Source organism: Peromyscus californicus, unplaced genomic scaffold, assembly GCF_007827085.1.
Source record: "Peromyscus californicus insignis strain IS unplaced genomic scaffold, ASM782708v3 Scaffold_15__1_contigs__length_86483966, whole genome shotgun sequence".
Classification (NCBI taxonomy): domain Eukaryota; kingdom Metazoa; phylum Chordata; class Mammalia; order Rodentia; family Cricetidae; genus Peromyscus; species Peromyscus californicus.
In genome coordinates this window covers 82795159-82821625 of record NW_026294447.1, presented here as the reverse complement: position 1 = coordinate 82821625, position 26467 = coordinate 82795159, and the positions used below count along the sequence as shown (strand labels likewise).

At 42.8% G+C, this 26467-nt stretch overlaps 1 protein-coding gene and 1 pseudogene across 1 annotated transcript in view; one reads left to right on the top strand and one right to left on the bottom strand.

The window, feature by feature from the left end:
* Positions 1-22334, bottom strand: part of LOC128110434 (40S ribosomal protein SA-like) — a 44552-nt pseudogene extending 22218 nt beyond the window's left edge.
* Positions 2264-26467, top strand: part of Ppm1a (protein phosphatase, Mg2+/Mn2+ dependent 1A) — a 47219-nt gene continuing 23015 nt past the window's right edge. Inside the window, exon 1 of the mRNA XM_052739603.1 lies at positions 2264-2633. The gene's annotated coding sequence lies outside the window, so the exon portion shown is untranslated. The remainder of the gene's footprint in view (positions 2634-26467) is intronic.

Below are 26467 nucleotides of genomic sequence, written 5' to 3'. Positions count from 1 at the left end.
GAAAATTTATTGCTTAAGAGCACTCTAGACAGGTGTGGTGGTGCACCCAGGAGTAGGGAGGTGGAAGCCAGAGGATGCATTAAAAGTCATCCTCAGTTTCATAGGGTTCAAGGTCAGCCTGAAATATCTAAGACTGTCCTGAAAACACACACACACACACACACACACACACACACACACACACACGGCACTAGATGGTGGCTCTCACATAACTTTTGTATCTCAGAATGTTAACGAACCCACTAGCATGCTCGTCATGCCCTAACTTGTTGAAGTATTAAAAGTACTAAGAATTTGGCCAGGTGTGGTGGAACACTCTCGGAATATCAGCAATCCAGAGGCAGAATCGGGAGGGTCACTGTATGTTTGCGGCTAGCCTGATCTACATAGAGACTAGCTAGAGCTACATGGAGACCCTGTCTCAAAAACAAAACAAACACAGGCACACATACATAGAAATCCACCTCCAGCAAAAAAACCCTAACCAGGGCTGAGGACAGAGTTCAGTGGTTGAGTACTTGACTAACGAGCAAAGGACCCTGTTTTCAATCCCCAGCATCACCACTTAACAAGAAAACCTAAACAAATATATTAATTTTAATATATATTGTATATGATTATATAATCATTCCAACAAGGCAGCATTTCATTAAAAGACTTCTCATCTAATTTCGTTTATCTTCAGCACTTGTATAGAGAATTAAGAAATGCATAGCGAATTTTATTTTTACTTTAAATACCTGGAAATGTTACATTTTCACCTTACTCCCAAGATATCGAGCAATTTGGAGATTCAGTGAAGATATAGTCTGTCAGGAACTGGCAGCCATTGCCATTAGGTGTCAGGTGTAAAAGTGAAGGAAACAGAATCTTTTCCCAAAAGTCATGCTGAAAATATTGGAAATGGCTTTCACAACTTCCAAAGTAAAGAAATAGCTTTTTTGAATGACAGACAGCAAAAAGCAGTTTGCATTTTATCTAACAGTCATGACAATGTAGTAATTTTAGGAGACACAAAGTAACAAGAGTCCAAATTGCTACAGTAAGCACCCGGGAGAAAAAGGGAAGGCCTTAATGAAATTCATCTTCTTACTGGCCAGAGCTGAATTTGGCTAATAGTTTTAGTGTTATTTTTAAAGTACTAGCTTATTTCAACGAACCGATTCGTTTTTCTTTGTATTACACCAGAATCTCTCTTAAACTTCTGCTCCTGCGAATTTGGTGTAAGGGTTAAACCGGTGACTGAGAAGCTGGGAAGGCCCCCCAGCCAATAGGAACTCATACTGGTGATGTACTGCTTTCCAGCTCTGATTCATTGGCTGCCTAGGGTTTGTCATTCTATCCCCCGGCGTCTGCAAGCAGCGTGGGTCGGGTTTTCTGTGGTCTAGCTAGCTAAACTGGATCTTGGCCGCCTGCACGTGCAGTTTCAACCACCTCTAGCTCATCTCTTAGCTCTTGACGGAAGCGGCTGTCACGTTTCTGATTGTCCTCTGGATTTTGAAAAACGCTCGGTTCCCTGAACCTCATCGGAGGTTTTGGGAAGTGCCCGTTGAGACCCCGTTAACGTGATGCACATGAATACAATTCGGAATCCCTGCAGCGAGCGACACAGGGACGGCCTGCCAGAAGCTCTAGGCACATGTCCCAAGGCGTGAACTGGTTACACACACACACGCGCACACACACACACACACACACACACACACTCCTGGGGTCGCAGAGGAAGGCTGACTCCCCCCACGCCGCGGGCCCTAACCGCGACAGCGCCAGGAAATCGGTGTCTGTAGGGCAGGTGTAAAAGGCCGCGTGTGGACGCCGACGGCCGGGTTTGGAGGGGCCCTGAGCGCCCCCACCGCGAAGGCCGGCCGCCTGGCTCCCACCCCAGGACGCCCAAAGGCTCCCTAGAGACCGTCCCCGGGCGCCGGACGCCCTACCGCCGCCACCCGCTCGGGAGCAGCGCAGGGCAGTGACGTCACCGCAGCCCCTCCCTCCCCCCCCCCCCCGCCCGCGCCGCAGTTCCGGCCCTCCCACATCCGGGTCTCTCCAGCCGCTTGGGCCGCGCCGCAGCTGCCGGGCGAGGGGCGGGCGGGCCGGGGGGGGGGGGGGGGGGGCTGGGAGAGGGGTGGGGGGAGAGGCGGGGTGGAGGAGCGGGCGGCGCGGGGCGGGGCCGGGCCGGGGGAGGGGCGGCGCCGTCGAGAGCGCGCGTGCGCGGGGCCGCGCTAGAGGCGGCGGCGGCGGCGGTGGCGCGAGGGGCGGGAGCGCGCGCGGGAGCCAGAACGCCGTGGTCTCCGCGCCGGCCGGGTCCGCAGCTCGGGATCGGGTGGCTTGGGGCGGGGGGAGGGGGGCCCAGGCAGGTGGGGCGGCAAGCGATGAGTCCTCGGCGCCTCCTCCGCCTCCCGCGGGCCCCGCTCTCTGCCTCCCGCTCCGGCGCCCGGATGATCTGAGCCGCCAGGGCTCCGAGAGCCGGGGGCCCGGACCCAACCCGGCTCCTCCCCTCCTTCTGCCCGGGCCCGGCCGCCGCCGCCGCCGCGGGACCCCGTGCCCGGCTGCCGTCGTCGTCGTCGTCGTCGTCGCCGCCGCCGCTGCCGCCGCCCAGGTCGACCAAGGGACCCGCCCGCCCGCGGCTGCTCCGGGTAAGCGCGTCGCTCGGGCGAGGGCGGGCGGGCGGGCGGGCGGGCCTGCGCGGCGGCGGCGGCGGCGGCCAGGCCTGGGGCCTGTAAACAAGCCGGGCGTTTGCCCGGGCGCTCCCGGGAGGAGACGCGACAACTCCTCCCCCTGGGCGGCCTCCTCCCGGAGCCCGCGGCGGGCGGCGAGGGGTTAACGCGCGGCGGGGGCGGGGGCAGGCTGTGCGCGGCGGCGGGGAGGGGGCGCGACCCTCGGGCGGGCGGGCGGGGCGGGCCCCTAGCGGCCCCGGAACTTTCGGGGAGCCCGAAGCGAGGCCGCCCCTTGGAGCTGACCAGCCCCGGGAGTCCCCACGATTTGGAAACTCTGCCTCTGGGCTCAAAGTGAGGCCCCTAACTCGGTGGTGATGCCTCCAGTTCATTCATTATTCCGGCTTTGAGCAAAGCCATTGAAGTAAACTACAGGTTTTTGCATCATTTTGGCCGTGTATATTGGAGGAAAGTTCTTTATATGTTAGAGTTTAGTTGAGGCGCGGCTCCCTTGTGCTTGTAGGTTGTAAATACACTCGGATCCTTTTTCTTGAAAGACAGCTGGCTGTGGAGAGCCCTCTGCCAACTGGAGTTTTAGATGTTTTGCAAATTTCACCGTCCGAAGTTGTTTTTCTCTTTTCTCAAGTACCGTGGTACTTGGAAATCCACGAAGGTCAGAGTCTGAGCAGTCTACCGTGCCACCCCCACCCCAAGTTTCCTGCTAGTTGGAGTAATGGGCCTGATGTATTTTTAAACGTGGTTAGAGTATAGGAGAATGGCATTGTTGGAGAAGAATAAATGACTTTGACGTTATGGAAATTGGTAATTTTCAGCATTTATGAGAAGAAAAAAACATAATCTTTTCAGACCCCAGGCTTTCGGATTATAAACACGACCACTTTCTTGATGGGTGAGAAGTCCTCTGAAGTCATAGAATTTAAACGGTTCTCCTCTGGGCCTTAGGGTTCCAGAGCGTTCACTCCATAGTCAAGTAGTGCTTGGTCCTCACCTCCCTTTAACCAGACAGAATACTTTTTCACATTTTCGTCTTTTCAATATTCTGGGCCTTTTCCAAAGATTATTTCTGTCGTTAGAGATGAGGAAACTTGAGACACGGAAGATAGTGAGAGACTTCACCCTGTATTTTCAAGTCTTAGGTACTGCCTTTATTGGTTTAATGTCTGCTTTACTATTTAATAGTTTGAAGCACAGAAATCCCATCATCTTCCCAGTGTCACAGTTCTTTTCTGGGGTTTTTGTGTTTGTTTTATTTTGCATTGTTGGACATAGATCTAGCTCAGGGCCTCTTGCCTGGTGCAAGAGTTAGACCGTCAGCCCAAGTTCTTCTCAGTTGTCTACCTTGTATATATTTGATTATCATTCAGCTATGTTGGAATGACTGCCTTTGACCCGGAAGCTTACAGCAGTAAGGCATTGCAATGATAATGAACTACATGTGCAAGTTGATTCAAATATTTTTATTTAATACTAAACACATCTGGGAAGTAATTATGATGGTGGTATAAAGTTATTAAGACAGATAACATTCCACATTAGTTACTTTAATGTGTGTGTGAGAAGTAGTATAATTGGCTACTGGAAGGATCAAGTTGCTTCTTGCAGGGCTTGTATCTCTATATTTTCACATGGATTGGATAACTATATTTCAGTAAGAAGGACTGAAGTGATGAACCATAATTATAGTATAACCTGTTGAAAGGAACGCTGCTCTGCCAGAATCATGTAGGAATGGCTGTGCTCCAAATATCTGTGTCCATGGACGAGTCCTCTAACCTTTGGAGTCTCAGGTTCTGAATCAGGGAAGCTGAGGGGTAGATTATATCATCACATGTCCATTTATTGAATTTTTTTTGTTCTCTTGACATCATGTGGCTGTTACACATACCTTTAATGAATACGTGCCTGATATGTGCCAGCCACTTAGATATTTCAGCATTCTGAAGTTTATTTTTCTTTCCGGGCTCTGTTCTCTTTAGGAGAACATGAAGTTTGTGCTTATACTTTAGGGAAGCTTCCTGTGTTGACCCTCACTGGTCCTTGGCCATTGGGAAGCCTAGAAAAACTCTTGGAAGAGAGAGGAGGAGGAACATCCTATGTCCTATGGAGACAGCATGTGCCGGAGATGGCAATGTTTGAAAAAGTTGGGGCCCTTAGTAGTTGGATATGATGGGCATTATAAGAATATATTATAGATGTGTGTGTCTTTTTTTAAAGATTTATTTATTTATTTATTTATTATGTATACAGCGTTCTGTGTGCATATATGCCTGCAGGCCAGAAGAGGGCACCAGATCTCATTACAGATGGTTGTGAGCCATCATGTGGTTGCTGGGAATTGAACTCAGGACCTCTGGAAGAACAGCCACTGCTCTTAACCTCTGATCCATCTCTCCAGTCCCCAATTTTTTTTTTTTTTTCCGGAGCCGAGGATCAAACCCAAGGCCTTGCGCTTGCTAGGCAAGCGCTCTACCACTGAGCTAAATCCCCAACCCCATGTGTGTGTCTTTTTTGTTGTTGGTTCAAGCTGAGTGTTGTTGATTGTGCCTTATTAAACTTCTGTTTGGAAATTTACCTGATTGCCACCACCCCCAAATGTATAGCAACCGTGTTTGTCACCTAGTAAATATTGTTAAGTGGTTACTAAATGCCTTCATCTTTTTAATTTTTTCAGACCACACCGGATTGTTTACGTATGATCAATAGAATGTATTGCTGATTGTGGTCTAACCAAAATTACTTATTTACTTACAATTTTAAACTTAAAAATTTTTTAAATTTACTTTTAAATTTTAAAGACTGGATTGTCCTAAGCTTAGTCTATACTGATGGAAAAATAATTCTGATACTATATTTGATGTTCCCTTCAGATGATCACCTATTGTCTGAGTAATAACTTTGAATACTTTCCATCCTTAATCAAAGCAGAAGACAGTCTTAAACAAAAAACAGCTCAAGCAGAATGAGTTAACACAAAAAGATAAAAAAGTCTCGGCCTTGTGACATACGTATAGGGATGGACCGACCTTGGGAAGGGAAAACAGGCAGTGTGAGGTAATTAGGAAAATATTTCTTTCATATGTGTTGTAACATTTGTCCTGTCTTTAGATAACAAAATATTTAAAAATTCAGTTGCCTCATGTATTATGTTGCTGTTTTTAGCAGGATGTGTTTATTTTCTGGCATGTTATTTAGCCATTCTTGTAGAAGAAGCTTGGATTAATATATAGCAAAAGAAAGGGTGATTACACACTTTCTTCCTTTAAATTTCTAAGTTTAATGTACTCCAATATAAGTTACATTTTAAAAAATGTATTGTTTGGTTTTTGAGACGAGGGTGGGGAGCAGTGTCTCACTACATGGCCTTGATTGGCCTGGAACTCACTATGTAGACCAGGCTGGCCTGGAACTCGTAGAGATCCACCTGACTCTTGTCTTCCAGTGCTGGGAATAAAGGCGTGCACCACCACACCTGGCACACAGTAACAATTTTATACTTCATTATGAGTTTCCAGAATATATATATTTTAGTGATTTTTAACCTTTATATTACCTGTCAATAATACTACCTACACTATTGAGCTTTTGTCCCTCCAAAGCAGGTAGGAAGAGCTAGATAAAGTATGGAGTGCGATGAGCTCTTTATAAGAAACTGAGAAGTGCAAATTTATATACATTGATAAGTTGGACTCTGGGGCTAGAGAGATGTCTCTGGTTAAGAACATTTACTGTTCTTATAGCAAAGAACTGAGATTTGATTATTAGCACCAACATGGCAGCTCATAACCATGACCATACTATACTCCATTTCCAGGAATTCTGATGCCTTCTGGCCTCCATCAGCTGTGGTATGCAGACACACATACAGGCAAAGCATTCACATACATAAAATAAAAATGATTAAATCGGACTTTAGATACTGGTCTGTTCATCTGCCCGCCACCCCCACCCCCACCCCCCAGACAGGGTTTGTAGCCTAGGCTGTCCTGGAACTCGTTCTGTAAACCAGGCTGGCCTTGAGCTCACAGAGATCAATACTGTGTTTTTAATGGAGATGTTTTAAGCATTCTGTGAGTGAGTGATGAAGAGGGAACTTGAGTTTTCATAATTTTTGGCTTTGTTTTGTTTTTTTGTTTGGTTTTGGTTTTGGGTTTTTTTTTTTTTTTTTTTTTTTGGTTTTTCGAGACAGGGTTTCTCTGTGTAGCTTTGCGCCTTTCCTGGGACTCATTTGGTAGCCCAGGCTGGCCTCGAACTCACAGAGATCCGCCTGGCTCTGCCTCCCGAGTGCTGGGATTAAAGGCGTGCGCCACCACCGCCCGGCTGGTTTTGGTTTTTTGAGACAGGGTTTTTCTGTGTAACAACTCTGGCTGTCCTGGAACTGGCTTTGGAGACCAGGTTGGCCTCAAGCTCATGAGATCCATTGTCTCTGCCCCCCGAGTGCTGGCTGGTATTTAAGACATGTGCCACCACGCCCGGCTGAGTTTATAATTCTTAATGTTTTTATTTGCAACCCATTGATTCAAGTGTATATAGTATTAATATTTAGGATCTGAATTTGTGGCAGATAGTGATTTGAAAATCATGAAACTAAAATTCTTCTGGATAAATAGAAGAAAGTAAATAATGACAACTATACTTCCCTGGCAGTGGGGGGTGGTGGTGCCCAACTTTAGTCCCAACACTAGGGAGGCAGAGGCAGGCAGATCTACAGAACAGATTCCAGGACAGCCAAGGCTACACAGAGAAACCCTCTCTCCAACAACAACAACCCACCCTGTGCTTTACTGAGCATTTGTTTGTGTCAAGCTTTCTAAACGACATGTTATCTGCTCTTGACAGACAGCTCTTTACCTCTTGGTTCAAGCAACCTTGAATAAGTATTCTTAAATTGTGTATGTTTCTAAACATTCATAAACTTTCTTGTAATTATTCTGTAAACAATATATATTTAATTTACTATTTACATAGCACTTCCATTGTGTTTGGTATTATGTGATCTAAAGGTGACTTGATGTATACAGGAGGGTGGGTATAGGTTACATGCAGATACTATACCTTTTTTTTTTTTTTTTAAGAAGATGAAGAAAAAAACTCATTATTTGGACAAAAATATATATATATATATAAAGAGTCCTGGAAGGTGGTTGTTATATAATTCCATAAGCAGCCATGGCTTCAGAATTTTTTTTTAAATTTATTATCAGCTTGATAAAGTACAAATCCTTATCCTAATAGTAAAATGTTTCATTGAGGCTTGCCCAGTAATTGAGTAAAAACAAAACTTATTATAAGCCACAGTCATCCTAGGGTCCCCCCTGCTAGGTAGCCTCCCTGGTTCTGTGGGTTGCAGTCTGATTGTTCTTTGCTTTATATCTAGTATCCACTTATGAGTGAGTACATACCATGTTTGTCCTTCTGGGTTTGGGTTACCTCACTCAGGATGATATTTTCTAGTTCCATCCATTTGCCTGCAAATTTCATGCTGTCATTGGTTTTTCCCTGCTGAGTAGTACTCCATTGTGTATATGTACCACATTTTCTTAATCTATTCTTTAGTTGACGGGCATCTAGGTTGTTTCCAGGTTCTGGCTATTATGAATAATGCTACTATGAACATAGTTGAGCATGTGTCTTTGTGGTATGATTATTCCTTGGATATATGCCCAAGAGTGGTATGGCTGGGTCTTGAGGTAGATCGATTCCCAATTTTCTGAGAAACATACTGATTGATTTCCACAGTGGTTGTTCAAGTTTGCATTCCCACCAACAGTGGAGGAGTGTTCCCTTTGCGATACTACACCTTTTTAAATGAGGGACGTGTGGAATCCTGCAACCAATCCCTTGTTAAGTACAGTGGATAGCTATATATGGACTTGGTGAACCTAAGTGACATTGCAGAATTGTATCTACAGATTTAAAAATATTCTGAAAATGGTCCTGAGAGGATGGATTCTCTCTTTTAAAAGGGAATTCCTGGAATCCGAACTTTAAAAGCTGAAGGTTAGCATTTCTGAATCGTGGTTTTCTGGTGTTAAAATAAGTAAGTGTACATAGTTGTCTTCTCTGCAAGAATCCCTTCAAAAAGGATATGTGGTGATGCTTATGTTTTCATTTCCAGAGCTTTAGAAGTTAAACCCAAAAGTGTCCTCCCCACCACTGTTGAGATGGAGTAGAGTTAGTATCTTGAATGGTTGAGGGCCTGAGTGAAGAACCTGGGGGACTGTTTCTGAGTAGACCCAGCAGAGCCTCACAAAAGGATCCAAAAGGTAGAAGAAGTAGGGCAGATCAGCCCTCAACAGCTGCAGCTTGCTCCCCTCCTTCCCACATACAGTGGCTGTTCTTGGCTAATTTACTTGATTGTAAGTCTCAGTTTTCTTTATCTGTCAAATGGAACTGTGTCTTAGAAGGCTGTCTTAAAGAGTTGGTGGAATAATTATATAAAGACTTGCATTGAGCATGGTAGCTCACACCAACACTTAGTGTGATTTCTGTGAGTTTCATATATAGGAAGCTAATGCCTGCTAAGACTACATAGCAAGACCTTGTCTCAAAAAAGGGGGTGGTGGGGTGCTTGACATTTTCTGTCATAAAGTACCAAATAAATGGTAGCTATTATGGAATCTTGTTTTTTCTTTTCTTTTTGATTTTTCAAGACAAGATTTCTCTGTAACAGCCTGGAACTCAATATGTAGACCAGTTTAGCCTCGAACTCAACAGAGATCCACCTGCCTCTGCCTTCCAAATGCTGGGATTAAAGGTGTGCACCACCACACCAGGCTAAGTTATGGAATATTAAAATAATTAGGGGAATATTGGTTGAGTGTGAGTAGAAAATTGAGAACGTGTTGTAAAGACTGTTGGTATATAGAGTTTTCATATGCACAGGATAAAAGTCAAGTAAAAGAAAGTTAAGTATGAAAATTGTACTTGACTTTCTGGAGTTGGAAAAGGTCATGTCTGGGTTTGGAGTTGGTGATTAGGCAATAGCAGATGATGAAATTGGTGATAAAGAACAGAAGTAATAAAGCAAAGGTGAGAATAATCAATAAGTAGGGAAAAGTTGAGTTGGTATTTTGAAGAGGAGTTCAGTTTCATGGTTAGAATCAAGGAGAAAAGATAAACTGCGTTATTCTGCTCAATTCAATTCTACCTGTTTTAAAAACTCATCTTTGTGATGAACATTACGGCTTTGTGTCTCTTCTGGGTTGTCCTGCTGCCTCAACCCAGACCAGTACCAGCACTGTTACTGGTCTCTCTCCCATTAATCCTGGACCACCACCAATCCAGTCTACAAATTCAGAATTCTTCCCCCAGTACTGTTATTCGTATTGTTCCTCTCTCCACATTCTTCAGGAATTCCCTCTGGCTCCTTCTGTGATTAGATCCCAGGCATAATGTTTCCATCAAACTGGACCCTTGTCGCTGGAGTGCGTCTATTACTTCTCTCTCTAGGGTCTTCCTCATACTAATTTGCTCCAGCCACCCTCTCTTTTTAAAATCAAAGCTCATTTTTAATAGCACGCCTGCATTATTTCTATGGCTTTTAAATTATGCATTTTCTAGGTATGTGTATTTTAGTTATGCTTGATTCTGAAAGGGGAAATACAATCATTTATTCCCAGGGCCTACCGCAATGCTATATGGCTAGTGGACATTGAGATATTTGGTAAGGAATAATCAAGGTCTGCCTGACATACATGTTCCTGCCGGAGGAGGAGGAGGTAGAGTGCTTATGAGCTTTCTGGTAGCAGATATTCTGACTCTTTGTGAACAGAGATGTTTAAGTGTAAAGGTTACATGCATGAAGCAGGACAAGATTCTTACGCTGGTGTGGAGGTTAGGTTCCCTGATGGGAGACTTGACACCTTCTCTCCAACTTCTTACCTTTGGGCTTTGGTCATTAATAGGAGGACATTTGTGATCACACATTTCTTTTCAGAGTAGCTGACACTGCAAATATTATCATGTCATAGTTATCCTAATAATCACAGAGGAATCATCTAGTCACAGGAATTTGACAGTGCATTCGTTAGAGAGTTACCAAAAGGTTTAATTTGAACCAGATTGCTAACATATAGTCTATTCATATAGACCTAAGCTAAACTTTACAGTTGATCACAATATTCAACTACTTCTAGGATTTAGAAAACATGTGTTTGATTCCGTTATTAGATTTTAAGTGGGTAATTTCTTGTAATTAGTGACTTTAATTCATTTATTGACTATGATGCTAATGAAATCAGCCATGAATTTAATCTTTATTTGCGTCTTATTTTTCTGACCTTAACATTAGCTAGTAACAGCAAGCATTTATATAACAAGTACTGTTAAGAGATATTTTTAATTATCTCTTCAAAGCTTCTCAATGTTTCTATCAGATAGTTAGCATTATTAGTTATATCCTAACAAATAAGGAAATTGAGATAAAGCTTTAAAGCCAGATGCATGTTCTGGGACTTGTGAAAGTAACTCTAAATGTGGGTCATTGCATTTTTATTGCTGCTGTTGAAAGTCTGTTGGCAGCAGTGATGTGTCAAAGTCTTTGTATATGAAGGATATGACTTCAGTTCTGTTGTACCCAAAGAGTATTACTCTTGAGTTTGGATTTAAGATGGCCATGTATAACATACTTGAAAAGCACATCATTGTGTCATATTAGCTTCCTTTAGAACTTTTAACCAAGCAGAGCTCTATACACACGCACACGCACCCCTAAGGTAGGGGTACAGTACAAAAGAAAGTCCTTGAAAACTGGGGCCTGTCTTGACTCATTGGAAATAGATCCTTAGTGTGTGCCTGTTAAATCTTTTCAGTCTCTTCTGGTTTCTGATTACACAGCAAAAAAATTGGATGTGAGCCAGAAATATGTCAGACCAAGAGAAAGCATAGGTCATATGTAATTCAGTTTAAATTTAGGCTGGTATTTTACATTCATCTATGATATGACTGAAGTAGAGATGGAGAAAAATCATTCATGCTATATGTATCTTAATTATTTTAGTGAATATGTTATTCAAGAACTATCTGTTCTCTTTCAAAGAATAACAGAATTGATTACCAACTTTGAATGCCTAAATTCTTAGTGCTACTTCCTTCAGTGTGATTGGTAGAAAATTGAACCAAATTTGTTTTTACATCTATAGGATATGGTTTGCCTTCCTTTGTTAATGGGATTCCATAGTGAAAGATAAGTAAAGCATAGCTTTGTGTTTTCTCTTATTTTCTCTGCAAAATCTCAAAATTTGTCAGGCTGTAGAAAAACATCTTTGTAGTTTGTCATGCTTCAGAATGGTGTGGTGGGAGTGGTTGTCCCGGCTTGGACTACAGTAGACAGTTCCCACTGATAGGGAAGACTTGAGATGTCATGGGGCAGGTCTTGGAAGTGGCTGCTTCTGCTATGTGGTCAGCCCACAGTTTACCCCATGTGAGTTCAGATCTTTCATCTGTCTGTAAAGATGCTTCCTGCTGCTGTGGGTCCTTCAGCTTCTAGTCAGTCACAAGATCGCTGGAGAGCTGCTGGCCCTGTGCTGGCTGTGGGCAGTGGGAAAATAGCGCTCCTCCAGTGTAACTCCAAGACCACGGCAGAGAGCGTGGCTCCTGCTCGAATAAGTTAGTCCTTGTCGTGTCTGAATTGCCTTGGAATTTATAATTAACCCATCTATAACCCTCTAGTTTGCTGTTTTCCTGAGATGGGGATCTCACCAGTTTGCCCAGGCTGGTCTCTAAACAATTCAACACAAGAGAGATTACCACTTACTCTCCCTCCCCCATTTCACAGGTGCAGTGCCATGCCCTGCTCACTAGTTTATATTTATGATGTATTATAGTTTCTGTGGTGGTGAAACAGAATGAACTGTGCATGCTGTAGACTAAGCAAGATGGAATTGGTTAAGGCACTGTTGGCAGGGCAGCTTCCATGAGGATATCTTGTGTAGAGGAGAATCACTGAATCACTGGGCAGGTCAAGATGGTCGCTGCCATTCATTTTCTCTACACATGCATCCTATAGGTGTTAGCCTGCGCTAAGTCCTGACCACAGCCATGTTGTTCCCTTCCTTGATGAACTTGAAATACAAAGGGAGAGATTGCTCTGGCAGTGAGTGCTGCCAAGGAAAACACAGGCTTCTGTGGGCATGAGACTATGGTGGATCTCTTTCCTGAGGCAAGGAAAATGATAGGGACTTGACGTTCCTCTTGGGCCATGACGTTCGAAGTGAGACTTAAGATATAGGCGGTAGGTAGATATAATTTTTCATCTTAAGTTTTTATTCCTCCTTCCTTTCCTGGTATCCCTGTCCTACATAGAAAATATGTGTGGCAGTATATCGATTGAGTGACTGTGGTGTTTGTTTTGGAAGACATACCTACTCAGAAGTCTTTTCAGAGCAGCTGCTATTGGCTGTCTTTTCTAGAGGAGACATTTCATATGTAAAATATTTAGAAGCCCCGTGAATTTCATTTGTTGAAGACACTTCTTGCCTTAAATGTTAAATAAGTTACATTTCTTCCTTCTTTCAACTTAAATATACAAGGTTTTTAGCAAGTGCTGAAGATGTTCAGTTGAGGGGCTTGTTTTCAGTCCCCCTCCCCCAAAAAGGGTGAACTGGCTCAAGTCAGCTGTTGTTGTCTGGGTCAGCCAAATCTGAATCGTTATGCAGGCATTAAAAATTAGCAAACTCGGCCGGGCGGTGGTGGCGCACGCCTTTAATCCCAGCACTCGGGAGGCAGAGCCAGGCGGATCTCTGTGAGTTCGAGGCCAGCCTGGGCTACCAAGTGAGTCCCAGGAAAGGCGCAAAGCTACACAGAGAAACCCTGTCTCGAAAAACCAAAAAAAAAAAAAAAAAAAAAAAAAAAAAAAAAAAAAAAATTAGCAAACTCGGAATTAACTACATTTTAAAATCTGTCGTTGCTCTTCAGAGCTGGTAAATTTGAATCAGTTAACAAATGAGGCCAATTGAGATTGTACGTATCAAACATTCTTAGAAAACTTTACAGATGAAATAGCTCTGTGCCATTTAAATCTCTAATTGTTGGAGAAAATGAGTCAATCTCTAATTTTTATGCTCACTAGTATTTTTTTTCAGGCAGTATTCAATATACTTGTAAAAATTACCTTAAAAAATTGTGTGAGACACACCTAGGTAAACTATGAGATAGCTACTTTCTTCAGTATGCATTCAAATCTCAACAGTCCAGAAGACACTGGTCTTTTTTTTAAATTATGAAACACAAGTAACAAAACTGTATAATATGCACTCTGAAACTGTTGCCAACATCTGTCAAACTGACTAGCTGGCATACCTGTAAATTTTTGCCTAGTCTGGCAAGAACTGATTTTTTCTTAATAATTTGGGGCTTAGAAAAATGACCTTTAGCATAGTAGACCTTTGTCTTGTTTTGCTTGGTTCAATTAGTTGATTCTAGTTGCATTTTGCACTTTTTAAAGCTTTTATTTGGGGGCATATTTAATACAGGAGTTCATTTGCATTAGAATTAAAGCTTTTGTTGTTGAAGGAAGGTAAATATTTAATTGAAAAAATAAATATTTAGTTGAGGCTATACCATGAAATATTGGGCAGATGAGAAACTTTCCAGTAATTTCTTTCACTTTTAGAAAAACAAATACAGATCTTTTCCATATTAGTATGTCTAGTCTATGGCCACTTCTTTTAGCCATTTTATGTAAAATAAAATACAGAAAAAGCTATAGTAATAGTCTTAAACAGCTTTATAACTTATGACATAAATCTGCCCATTTAAAATTTATAGTTGAAGTTTTTTGTGTGTTCACAGAATTATGCAGCCGTTGCTACAAGTTGCTGTGTGTGCTTGTTTTTAAACTGTTTGGGGAGGGGGCAGGATCTTCCCACTGTCATCCCAACTGGTCTCCAATTCTTGGGTTTACTCAGTCCTCCTACCTCAGCCTCCTGAGGAGCTGAGACTGAAGTTGTGAGCCACTGTGCTCGCTCCCTTCCCAGTTTCCCTGTGTGTTCCTGTCTCTGAGAGAAACTCCAGCAGTCAGGCCCTGTCCCTTCGCTCCTGTCCTCAAAAATCGATCGTTTTTCTCTCTATAGATTTGCCTGTGTGAATATTTGATATAAATGCAATGCAGGTAACTTTGATCAGTGATTTTATTTTTTAAACCCTGAAAACATGAATGCTTGCAAGAGAGCTAGTTATAAATAAATCATCCAAATAATGATTGCTGCTTTCTTGTCTGACTAGGAAAAAATGCATGGTTACTCAGAGATTGTGTCCAATTTTAAATCAAGAATTGAACATGTCTCTAGCATAACTGAACGTGTGCTGTGCTTTTGGTGGTTGCTCAGTGTCGCCTCCACTTTCAAAAGTGCTACTATTGTGCCCCCTCCCCCCAACTCAACATACCAGAGTTTCACTGAAATGGTTTTCTTTGCAACGTCAGCCTTGGATTCGACTGTTCTTTCCTCCTAAGTTCTATGAGGAAGCCTTAAAAGCAAGATAGGTATATAGAGTAACATTGCTCAAGGTGTGGAGGAGTATACTGGTAAGAATCAAATTAGAATGGCTGTTCAGATCTTCATCATACTGAATTTGTGGACAATAGAATATAATTTGAGGTTCTTGAAGAGAAGAATAAAGCTGGGCATTATGAGGTACACCTATAATCCTAGCACTTGGAAGGCAGAGGCAAATCAGTCTTGAATTCAAGGCCAAGCCTGGTCTACACAGCAAGTTGTAGGCTAGCCAGAGCTACAGAAGGAGAGCCTAAGAGAGCTGGGGAGGGAAGAGGAGGACGTCAAGCAAAAGTGTACCGTGACAAAGAGTGACACATAGGGAGTTAAAACGTGACTTTGAGTGCTGTATGAATCCCAGTTTACTTAGTGATAAGCGAAATTAACTACCTTTCTGATACTTAATATCCTTAAGACTGTTTTTCTAGAACCTTGCTTAGGAGTTTTGAAAGTGAGCGTTAAGTCTTCTTATCCACGGTATTCAGTTTGGAACCAGTGTAGCATAGTAAAACCATAGAATAACCTTGAAATAGGTTTTTTGGAGGAGTTTCCCAGAGGACTCAGTAGCATCCACCTAGGGTTCCATGTTTGAGGAAACCTGGTCTGGATGCTGCCCATACTAGGTTGTGATGCATTTATCTAATTATTCTTTTTATCTATCTATCTATCTATCTATCTATTTATTATGTATACAGTGTTCTGCCTGCATGTACGTCTGCACACCAGAAGAGGGCACCAGATCTCATAATAGGTGGTTGTGAGCCACCATGTGGTTGCTGGGAACTGAACTCAGGACCCCTGGAAGAACAGCCAGTGCTCTTAACCACTGAGCCATCTCTCCAGCCCTATCTAATTATTCTTTATCAATAAAAACTCGGAAGTCAGATATTGGGGTAAGAACCTGAATGATCAGAGAAGTGACCAGTGACCTCCTCCTATCTCTGTCATTCCTCTATCCAAAAGGACCAAGACCCTCTCTCAGCCCGCCCTACTACGTCTGTCTGTCCTCAGTCCTCCAAAACCTCTATGGTTAATTTTGGTCAGCTAGTAGCTAGCTCTACCTTCTGATAGCAAACTTTATTGTTAGAATTCGATCAAAATATCATACAACAGGGTTGCTTTGGAAGTCCCTCATTAGTCAGCAAAATAGAGCTAGTTAGTTAGAAAATGACTCAGTGTGGGAGATAAGGATTGTCTGGTTTAGTCAGAATTATTAGTGGGATTTTAGGATCAGTCAGTGAAAGTGCCCTCCAGAAATCAGAAACCCACATGGAATTTTAAAGTCAGTAAAGTGCTGTAGTAAACAGATTGGAAATTTGAGGGCAGTAGGTATGAACTATGAGATGTCATAGTGTATGTTTGACTGATTGGATACTATAGAGTAAACATCATATTCAGTTCTTTAGATTAGAAATACTGCCAAGAATAATGTGTATCTAGTTTATTTTCTGGGTATGGATGTTGAACCTGAATGTATGTCTGTGTACCGTGTGTGCCCTTAGCAGTCAGAAAGAGGCACTGAATCCTCTGGAACTCGGTTAACATAGGATTGTGATTCACCGTGTAGGTGCTGAGAAGCAAAGCCGGGTCCACTATAAGAAAGACAAGGATTGGTTGATGCCGAGCCTTCTTCCAGCCCATTATGTAGTTTTCAAGGAGATGGTGAAAGCGGGCTTTTACCCCTCCCCCATCGTTCTCATACAGAATAACGGGCTTTATTGATATCTGTACATGCATGTTACCACTGTGCTTTGCTCCTGTAGTCATGCTTCCTTGCTACCTTCCCTCCCTTCCCCTCCACTTTCACTGGTCCCCTCCTTCCCTGAAATAGTTCCTATTGGCTGTGGGGTGTGTGTGTGTGTGTTAGCATGCAGTGTTGCTCTTTTAAAATTATTTCACTTAGTATGTCTTCCATTTTCCCGCAAATACTTAATTCTTTGTGTCAAATATTGCCTAGAATTTTTTTGTTTGTTTGGTTTGGTTTTTTTTGAGACAGGGTTTCTCTGTGTAGCCTTGGCTGTCCTGGAACTCACAGATAATCACCTGCCTCTGCTTCCTGAGTACTGGCACGCCTAGAATATTTGGTATATAGTTCTTTAAGGACGAAGTGATAGAAATGTGTTGTGTAGGGTTTTTTTTCTTCTTTTTGGTTTTTGGTTTTTAAAGGCAGGGTTTCACTGTAGGTCAGGCTGGCTTGGAGATCCTCCTGCCTCTGCCTCCCTAGTGCTAGGATAAAGTTATGTTCCCTGCTCCCCTCATTACCCGGTGAGGTTCTTTATTTTAACAAAGTTACCTGTTTTATATTGAGCTTGTAGTGGAAACAGGTTTAGAATGTATTATTTGTTTTAATAATAAGGATACTTTTTGTAAAAGACTTATAATGCATAAAATCTATATTAACTTTTATAAATTACTCTTATAAAAAACTTTTATAAATTATAGAAGGAGAAACTTAAGAGTATTTATTGTTTTTTTTGTAAGACGAATTGCTAAACAGTCTTATTAATTAAAAACCCAGAGCCAGATATTGGGGAGAAAAACTGAGAGATCAGAGAATAGGGCAAGCCACAGACAACCTCACCTCACCAACTCCTCAGTCTCCAAAGAGACCTACTTCCTGTATACCCACGCCTATATGCCTTTTTGTTCTGCATCTCACTTCCTCTCTCCGCCCAGCTACATCACTTCCTGTCTGTCTGTACAGACCTCCAGACCTTTATGGTTAACTAGTGTGGGAATTTAAGGCATGTGCCACCATGCCTGGCTCTGTTCCCAGTGTGGCCTTGAACTCACAGAGATCCAGATAGATCCCTGCCTCCCAAATGATAGGATTAAAGGCATGTGCTACCATTGCCTGACCTCTGTATTTGCTATAGTGGCTGACTTTTTCCTCTGATCCTCAGATAAACTTCATTGGGGTGCACAAAGAAAATATCACCACAGTTTTTAGCTAGTTAACCTACAGATTACATTGGTTTTCTTTCTTTCTTTTTTAATAATACTTGAATCAAGAGAAATCTGAAAAGATATTTATAATCCTGAGAGGGAAATGAGTGTGACATTCTAAAGATGTTGGCTTTGTAAACTACCAGCTAATAGACCTGTAAGAAAATCTGTGCCACTAATAGAAGTGTGCCCCACATCCATACAGTGGCTCACAGTCATCTGTTAACTCCAGTTCAGGGGGTCTGGTGGCATCATTTCCCCTTGACAGAAAGGGTTTAGAAAACATGAGCTGGCAGAATGTTTGCTAAACAAGATTTGGCTCACTATGGATGAGATGCCGCCACTGTGCTGGTTTTGAGTGTCTGTAATAGGTGACACTAGAGAACTTGCTTCTACCTTAAGCCAGGTTCCACAGGGCCTGAATCCTACATTCCTTAGATAGCACCTATGTCTGTGTTTGTTACTCATTATTCTAATAGATCTGGCATATCCTTCAAAATGACGCCAATCTATCTGTAGGAAATACTTTTTAAAAAAAACTGCTTTGCCAGTAGTGGGAATTAGGAGTAACCTTCAAGAAGCCTGGAGAAATGGCTCAGGTACTGTGCTTGGGGCAGGCTCAGCCAAACGCTCATGCAAGGGTCCCTGATACCTTCAGACCTCTGAGAGCACCATGCGCATAGATGGTGAGCATATGTGCCCTCAGGCACAACACCTCTGTACATAAATAAATGCAAAAACTTTTGAAATAAGGTAATGTGACTAGGGAGGGTGGTGGTTGTTCCATGTATTTATTGGCCATTTGTTTTATCATTTATTCCTTTAATCGCCTGTTCACATCCTTTTTCCATTTTATTTCTCTTGAGGTGTCTGTTCTTCCCAGCAGTGGAAGCTGGAGGGTTAGGACTTCAAGCTGTCTTAGGCTTCAGCTAGCTCCAGGCCCCTGGCTGCAGGAGACTCGGATCTCAAAATGATAAATCAGTAGTTCTTGCCTTAATCTTCTACATGTTTAGGAATATTAATTTTTGTTTCACATATTGCAGATACTTGAAATTGCTTGCCTTTCCGAATTTTTTGTTGCTGTTGTGTTATTTTGTTTTTGAGATGGATAGGGTCTTGCTGTCCTCAAATATGTGACCCTCCTGTCCAGAAGTGTGCCTCACTAAACACTCCCCCTACAGGGTTATGAACTTTGTTCTGAGCAGAAGAGTTTATCAGCTGCATCTTTTTGCTCTTGTGGAGTTAGTATTTCCCTCTGTACCAGACCTGCCGTTCTTAGAGAGCCCTTCCCAGGTGTACTAGTGTGGCTTTATTAGTAAATTCAAGATAGAAGTCTCTTTACTCCAGGGTTATTTATAAGGTGGGAGGCAGCCCCCCACTGCAGAGGTGAAAAGACCCGCTGTTCTCACCATTGCCGAACCTGTTCCCGTATTTCTCTGAAATCACAGTTCTGTTGCCTTTATCAAGTTTTTCTGTTTCAGCACCACTTCTTACATACCTTGATTGTGCACATTCTCATCATGTTTGAGACTGTCGGCCATTCAGTTGTTTGGTTTTTGCTTTGTTTTGTTTTCAGTGTATTTTGAAGTTTGACCAAGGTCCGGGAACTAAAAGGGCTACTTGTGATTATATTGAGTTTGTAGCCCACTGAAATGAGATGATAGCCATCTTTATAATGAGGCTGTCTGGTAAAGTCTCTTACTCCAAAGCTGCCTTAAAGTCCTAGTTCTTCCTGAACTTTGGCCGCAGACTGGGCTTGCTGTGTGGCTCTGGCTAGCCTTGAACTTGATATTCTCCCTCAGACTCTCAGATGCTGGGGTAATGGACACATGCTGCCAGATCCAGTTGGAAAGTTTCTTGTTTGTATGGCCATTTCTCTTGATTTTCTAAGTGACAATTGCTAATAGTTTTCTTGTGATTTTTCTATATCCCTATGAGCTCACAGTTTTTTCATGTAGAGGTTAGGTTTTGAATAGTTGCTGGTAACAAACACTTTGATCTCTTACATTTTGCATCTCTATCTTACTCCACTGTATTGACTATCTTGTGAGACATTGCTAAATAACAGGAATAATACTAGTTCTTGTTTTTTTCCTAGGGATTGTTCCAAACACAGTGTTTCATCTTTGACTTTAAATGTCTTTTGGGCTATAATATAGTTGTGCTTTTTTTTTTTTTGAACTTTTTAGGTTTTTTTGTTTTATTTTTGAGGTGGTCTAACTATTTTAGACCTAGCCTGGAACTTACTGTGTAGACCAGGCTAGCCTCAAATTCAAAGAGATCCACCTGCCTCTGCTTCCTGAGTGCTGGGATTAAAGGCGTGCATCACAACACGAGGCTCCTTTGAACTTTTAAAGAAGTAATATATTGATATAATCTTTAATACAGGTCCATAGCTGTATTTCTAAAATGAACACTGGTGATTTAAAATCACATTTAATTTGTTTGGTTGGTTGGTTGGGTTTTTTTTTTGTATCTGTTAATGAGCATGTTTGCACAATAATATATAATTGTTGGAATATACTTCCTTAGCCACAGAATATGCAGACATCATTTCATCATTGCCTATTTGATATTCTAAAGAAGTCTGAAGCCAGGCTGACTTGTCTCTTTTTGAGAAGAAGGGGACATGTTAAGTTTGTCTGAACCGTTATATTCTTGAAATATGCTTTGGTGTTGGCCAGTTTCTACTAAATTTAAATTACTTCATGATTAATGAAACCTTTCAGGCATATGTCCCCAAATAGCAATGAGTACAGCCCAACATAAAATCGTAAACCTAAAACATGCTGAGATTTCCGCCCAGCACTGTGTTGGGCTGCTCCTGAGTGTGAGTTCGTAGAAGACAGTTGTGCTGCACTCAGAAGCACACTTGTTTTCCTTCTCTCTGGCTTGTTCCTTCTGTCCCGTGCTGTTTGGTTTCCTTACAGTGTGCTGGGGAGAGCCGCCTCTGCGAGGCCTGCACCTTTCTCCCTCCGGCTGCTCATTGGTCTCTGCTCACTGCCTGGGCACTTTGCTCTTTCCTGTCTTTCCCATGGCAGATTGCTGCTGTGGCCTTGGCGTCTCCTAAGTCTTCTCACGCCGGCTAAAATGGTGCAGTTTTTTTTAATATCCTTACCTTTTTAAAGATTTTATTTTTCATGTTTCACAAACCAGGTTTTTAAATTTTTTTATGTGTAAGTGATTTAGTGTTCTAGAGTAAATCAAAGTCAGCACATTCTTGAGTGTATCTTTAGAATTTATATATTTAGGTTCCATGCTTTTTTGGATTATTTTTTATTCTTTTGACAATTTCATACATGCATACAATGTATCTTGATCCTATCTAATCCAAATCCCTCTCCCCCCAGACACCTCTCCCACCTTAATACCCTGTTATCTTTTTAATTTTTTAACAACCCACGGAGTCCAGCTAGTGTTACCTGCATGCACATTTATTTATGTGAGGCCATCTACCAGCCATGGGCAGCCACCAGCAGCCATCAGTTGCCAGTAGCTCCTCAGCTGGGAACTGGATGCTCATACGCTGCTGCATCTAAGCTAGAAAGTTGACTGGCTCGGTCTTGTGCAGGTAACCATAGCTGCTGTTGAGTTTACAGCATCTCACAGCACTCATTCCCACCCTCTGACTCTTACATCCTTTCTCCCTCCCCTCCACCCCCAGCTTCCTCTGTGTTCCCTGAGCCTTGGCAGTGGCTGGGGGGAAGGGAGCAGGACATGATAAAATATTCCAGTAAGGGCTGAGCACTCCACTGTCCTCAGCACTTTGATTGGTTATGTCTGCCTTGACTGCTGCCCACTACAAACAGACCAAGAGCAAGCAGCACTAGCCCGTGGATATAAATATTTAAAGGTAGTTTGACAAGAGAATTGAGCACAATTACAGTAGTAAGTTTCCCACCAGCGCAGTGGTTCTCACCCTCCTAATACTGCGACCCTTAATTTAATACAGTTCGTCATGTGGTGGCTCCCAACTACAACTGTACTTTTGTTACTGTTACAAATGATAATTAAATATTTGTGTTTTCCAGTGGTCTTAGGCGACCCCTGTGTACGCGTTGTTCGACCCCCAATGGGTTGCCACTTGCAGGTTCTCGAGCTTGAGAACCGCTACAGCCATTATGCCTATGACTTCAGCCCTGGGCTTTTGACCAGGCTCCCTCCAGTGGAGCAAGCCTCACATCCGGTCAGAAAGTAGCTGATTGCCCCCTGCCCAGTCCTGCATTATCGCACCAGTGGGCACATCTTGTCTGAGAGGTTGGTTTTTGAGCATGCAGGGTCCACCACAGTGGAAGTCTATTGATGACTTTTCTCTACTAATGGCATGCACAGCACCTTCCAACACTACGAAAGGTAGGAATTTTCCACATTGGTTCTAGCTTGATGGCTCCACAAATTTGTTTCTCTTCTCTATTTAAAGATTACTAATTTTCTCTGTTGTTTACCCCAGAATAGTATGGTTAACTAACTTGCTTGTCAGAATATCTCAACATCATTCATATCTTCCCCTTGGAATTCAAGCTGGCAGACTGAATTATATGTATTATTATGATCAGTCTTTGAAGGGGTTGATAGTCCTCTTCTAGCTAGTCCTTAGTTTGGGACAGGTAAGGAACTTGGTCCCCCTTGGTTTTCTCCTGTTGCAGTAACTGCAGAGTACCATCTCTTTCAGTAGAAGGACTTGACTATTGGCATGATGTCAGTTCTCACAGCCGACTTCATAAAGTATTATAAACTTGGTGGTTTAAAGGAGTTTAGACTGATTGTATCCTCTTAGAGTTCTAAGGGAAAGTGGGTTTCCCTAGGTCATAGTCAAGGTGTCACGGGAATGTGCTCACTCCAGTGACTTTGGGTTGCTTTTCCCACCTTCTATGGCTATTAGCATTCCGTCCCTTGCCTTGCACATTACCCCAGACATCAAGGTGACCATCTCCAGATATCTCTGTTCTGTCAGATGACTTCTATGTGCCAGATGTGTTCTGACTCTTATACGGACATGCGGCTGCATTTGTAGACCTGGATCATCAGGATTACTTTCCCATCTCAAATTCACAATTTAATCGTATCTGCAAACACCACCTTTACCTGACATCCAAAATTAGGTAGCATAGGATTAAGGCCTGGTAATTTCAGGAGCCATTATTCAGCCTACAAACAGGTATCATTTTGTTTTGCTGCTTTGGAATGAGACAGCAATGTGGACTCAATTAAACGAAAGCCTCAGATTTATGCTGCTAATTAGAATCTAGTGGTATTGTTCTCCTTCTAAAACAATGGTACTCAGACACTGTGGTGGGAAGTGAGATGAGCTCAGCCTAGCTCCTGGGAGCTGCAGAGACTTCAGAGGATGGGTGCTTGGGAGGGGCTAACAAATGGTCACGATGGTCAAATTCTATTAGTGTTGGTGTGGTAGTATTGGCAGTCTGCATTTTTAGCTACCCCCCTTTTTTTTTTTTTAACAAATTGATCTTTCTGTAGTAAAATAATATCACAATTTTAAGAATAACAGGTTTTTGTTTATTCTTTTGAGACAGGGTTTCTCTATGTAGTTCTGGCTGTCCTAGAACTCACTCTGTAGACCAGGCTGGCCTTGAACTTAGAGATTCACCTGCCTCTGCATTCTGAGTGCTGGGATTGAAGCCATGCACCAGTGCTGACTGGCTTGTTTTTGTGTTTTGAGAAAGGTCTCTCTTTGTATTCCTTGCTGTCCTGGGCCTTGCTCTGTAGACCAGGCTGGGTTCGATCTCACTTGAGAGATCTTCTTGCCTCTGCCTCCGGAGTGCTGGCATCAAAGACACCTGCCACCAAGCCTGGAGAATCGATCTTCCCATAGTGCTTGCTGTTGATATGCCAAATCCCAAAGAAAGAGCTATTTCCCTGGTATTTTAAAACGACTGGGCAATTTCTTAATTATGATTTTGGTTTTCTGGATGTATTAACAGTTCAGGGGTTGGAGAGATGGCTCAGTAGTTAAGAGCTGGGCTGGAGAGATGGCTCAGAGGTTAAGAGCACTGGCTATTCTTGCAGAGGTCCTGAGTTCAATTCCCAGCAACCACATGGTGGCTCACAACCATCTGTAATGAGATCTGACACCCTCTTCTGGCTTGCAGGCAGAACACTGTCTACATAATTAATAAATCTTAAAAAAAAAAAAAAAAAGTTAAGAGCACTGGCTGCTCTTCCAGAGGACCCCGGTTTGATTCCAGTACCCACATGGCAGTTTTCACATGGTGCAGAGACAGACATGCAGGCAGAACACTCAACACAAAATAAAAATAGATGTAATAAATACCAGCATGCATGCAAAGGGACAAAATAAAAAGTTGGTGTTATGCACTGATAATAGTGCTAACTTGGAGATTAAGATTTGCTAGGGAAAAAAGTAGGTTAAATTTTCAAATATTTAAGAAGCATAATCCATGAGACTTGATGGAAGAGCTTAGGGGACTCTTGTAGCATGTGGACGAAGGCCTAGGAAGAAACCTGGAGAATGCCAGTACTTAATGGCTGAGGAGATGAGGGTAAGCCTGCCAAGGAGAGAAGGATCGGGAAGCTGGAGTAGTATGGAAATTGGGGGTGGGGAGCGCATCTTAGTCAGGGGAAGAATGTTTCAGGAAGGATCATAGTGTTGAAAGGTAGTGTGAGCAGTTGGTTAGATAGGCCGTGAGATGGTAAGGGCATTGACTGCTCTTCCAGAGGACCCAGGTTCAGTTTCCAGCACCCACATGGCAGCTCACCACTGTCTGTAACTCCACTTCTAGGGGATCCTATGCCCTCTTCTAGCTTCTGTGAGTACCCAGCAGGCTTGTGATGCACAGACATAAATCAGGCAGAACACCCATACACAAAATAAAACATGAATAACCCCCCTCCCAAAACAACAACAACACAAAACCCTCACACAGCTCAAAGTTGATTGGATGAAGTGTCTTGAAGGACCCAGGCCAGGTTCCATTTCAGAGTGTCAGTGCTCTTCAGAAAGGTTAACTGAAAAGGAGGCGGGTGCGTAGCTAGAAGAGTGCACACCCAAGATTTTGGTGAGTGGCATGAGTCGCACCTGAGTGTCTAAACGTCATGCTTTAAGGCCTGGTGTGGTGGCACACTTTGAACCCCAGCACTCCTGAAACAGTGTGAGTTCGGGGATCTTTGTGAGTTTGAGACTCTTCTTCATATATCAAGTTCCAGGCCAGGCAGGGCTGCTTTGCAGAAACCCTGTCTCAAAAAAAAAAAAAATCAGTTAGTCACACCATTTGAGAGATGTTGATGTGAAGGAGCCAAGGAAGATAATAGTGTGAGAGCCCAGAAAAGTAGTCTGAAATTCATTCAAGCCTGGACGCCAGAGCTCTCACAGAAGGGTTTATCATGGACAAGAAACAGGCAGAACAGATAAATACAGGGATATTATTTTTACTATACTATACTGTACTACACATCCCTATGCAACCCCATATTAGCCTTAAATAACAAATCATTATCTATTTTGGGCAGTCTTTAAAAAAAATGAATCAAACTCTACAAGTATTTGTTTGCCTGTGGACACAGTCTAATAAAACAGTCCCCCAGCTTTCTATTAGAATAAAAACAGATGAGGCAGGATGAGTTCTGACAGGAATTTGGTCACATTTGCTGACCACTACCATATCCATCTCCAGTGCACCTTTCCATTTTTCATCTTTGTCCTCAGACTTTGTTATTTCGTTTCCATGTACATGTGATGGCATATGTGCATTGGAGTACAAATATGTTACCCTTTTTGTTTTTCCTTCTTATTAGCTCTTCCCTCCCAATTTGTTGTAGTGTTTTTGTTTTGTTTTTTTTTTTGGTTTTTCGAGACAGGGTTTCTCTGTGTAGCTTTGCGCCTTTTCCTGGAACTCACTTGGTAGTCCAGGCTGGCCTCGAACTCACAGAGATCCACCTGGCTCTGCCTCCCAAGTGCTGGGATTAAAGGCGTGCGCCACCACCGCCCGGCTTGTTGTAGTTTTTTATGCGCTTCTTTCCCATTGCTGTAGATAACCTTGAGGTAGCTGCCTTAATTAGTAGTGGCTTGGGAAATTAAAAGTGCTTTGTGTGGTCTAAATTATCCTTTGCAGAAATGTGACTGTAAGCAGCATGTGTTGCTTTACTGACCTGCAGCTGTTCATATGTTGCCTAATACTACTATTCAGTGTACACTTCAGAAGGCAGCCTGCTCCTTGAGGGCCAGGTCTGTCCGTCCATAAGTACTGACGAACTGTGTAGAATGTAGAGTTGATGGCACTTGTGCGTTTCTCGTCTGCATCCCCTGCATATAACTCACATATACCTACCGTGTGGTTCCCGAGCTCTTAGCTGGTGCCTTCCTACCACTCCTCTTTCCCT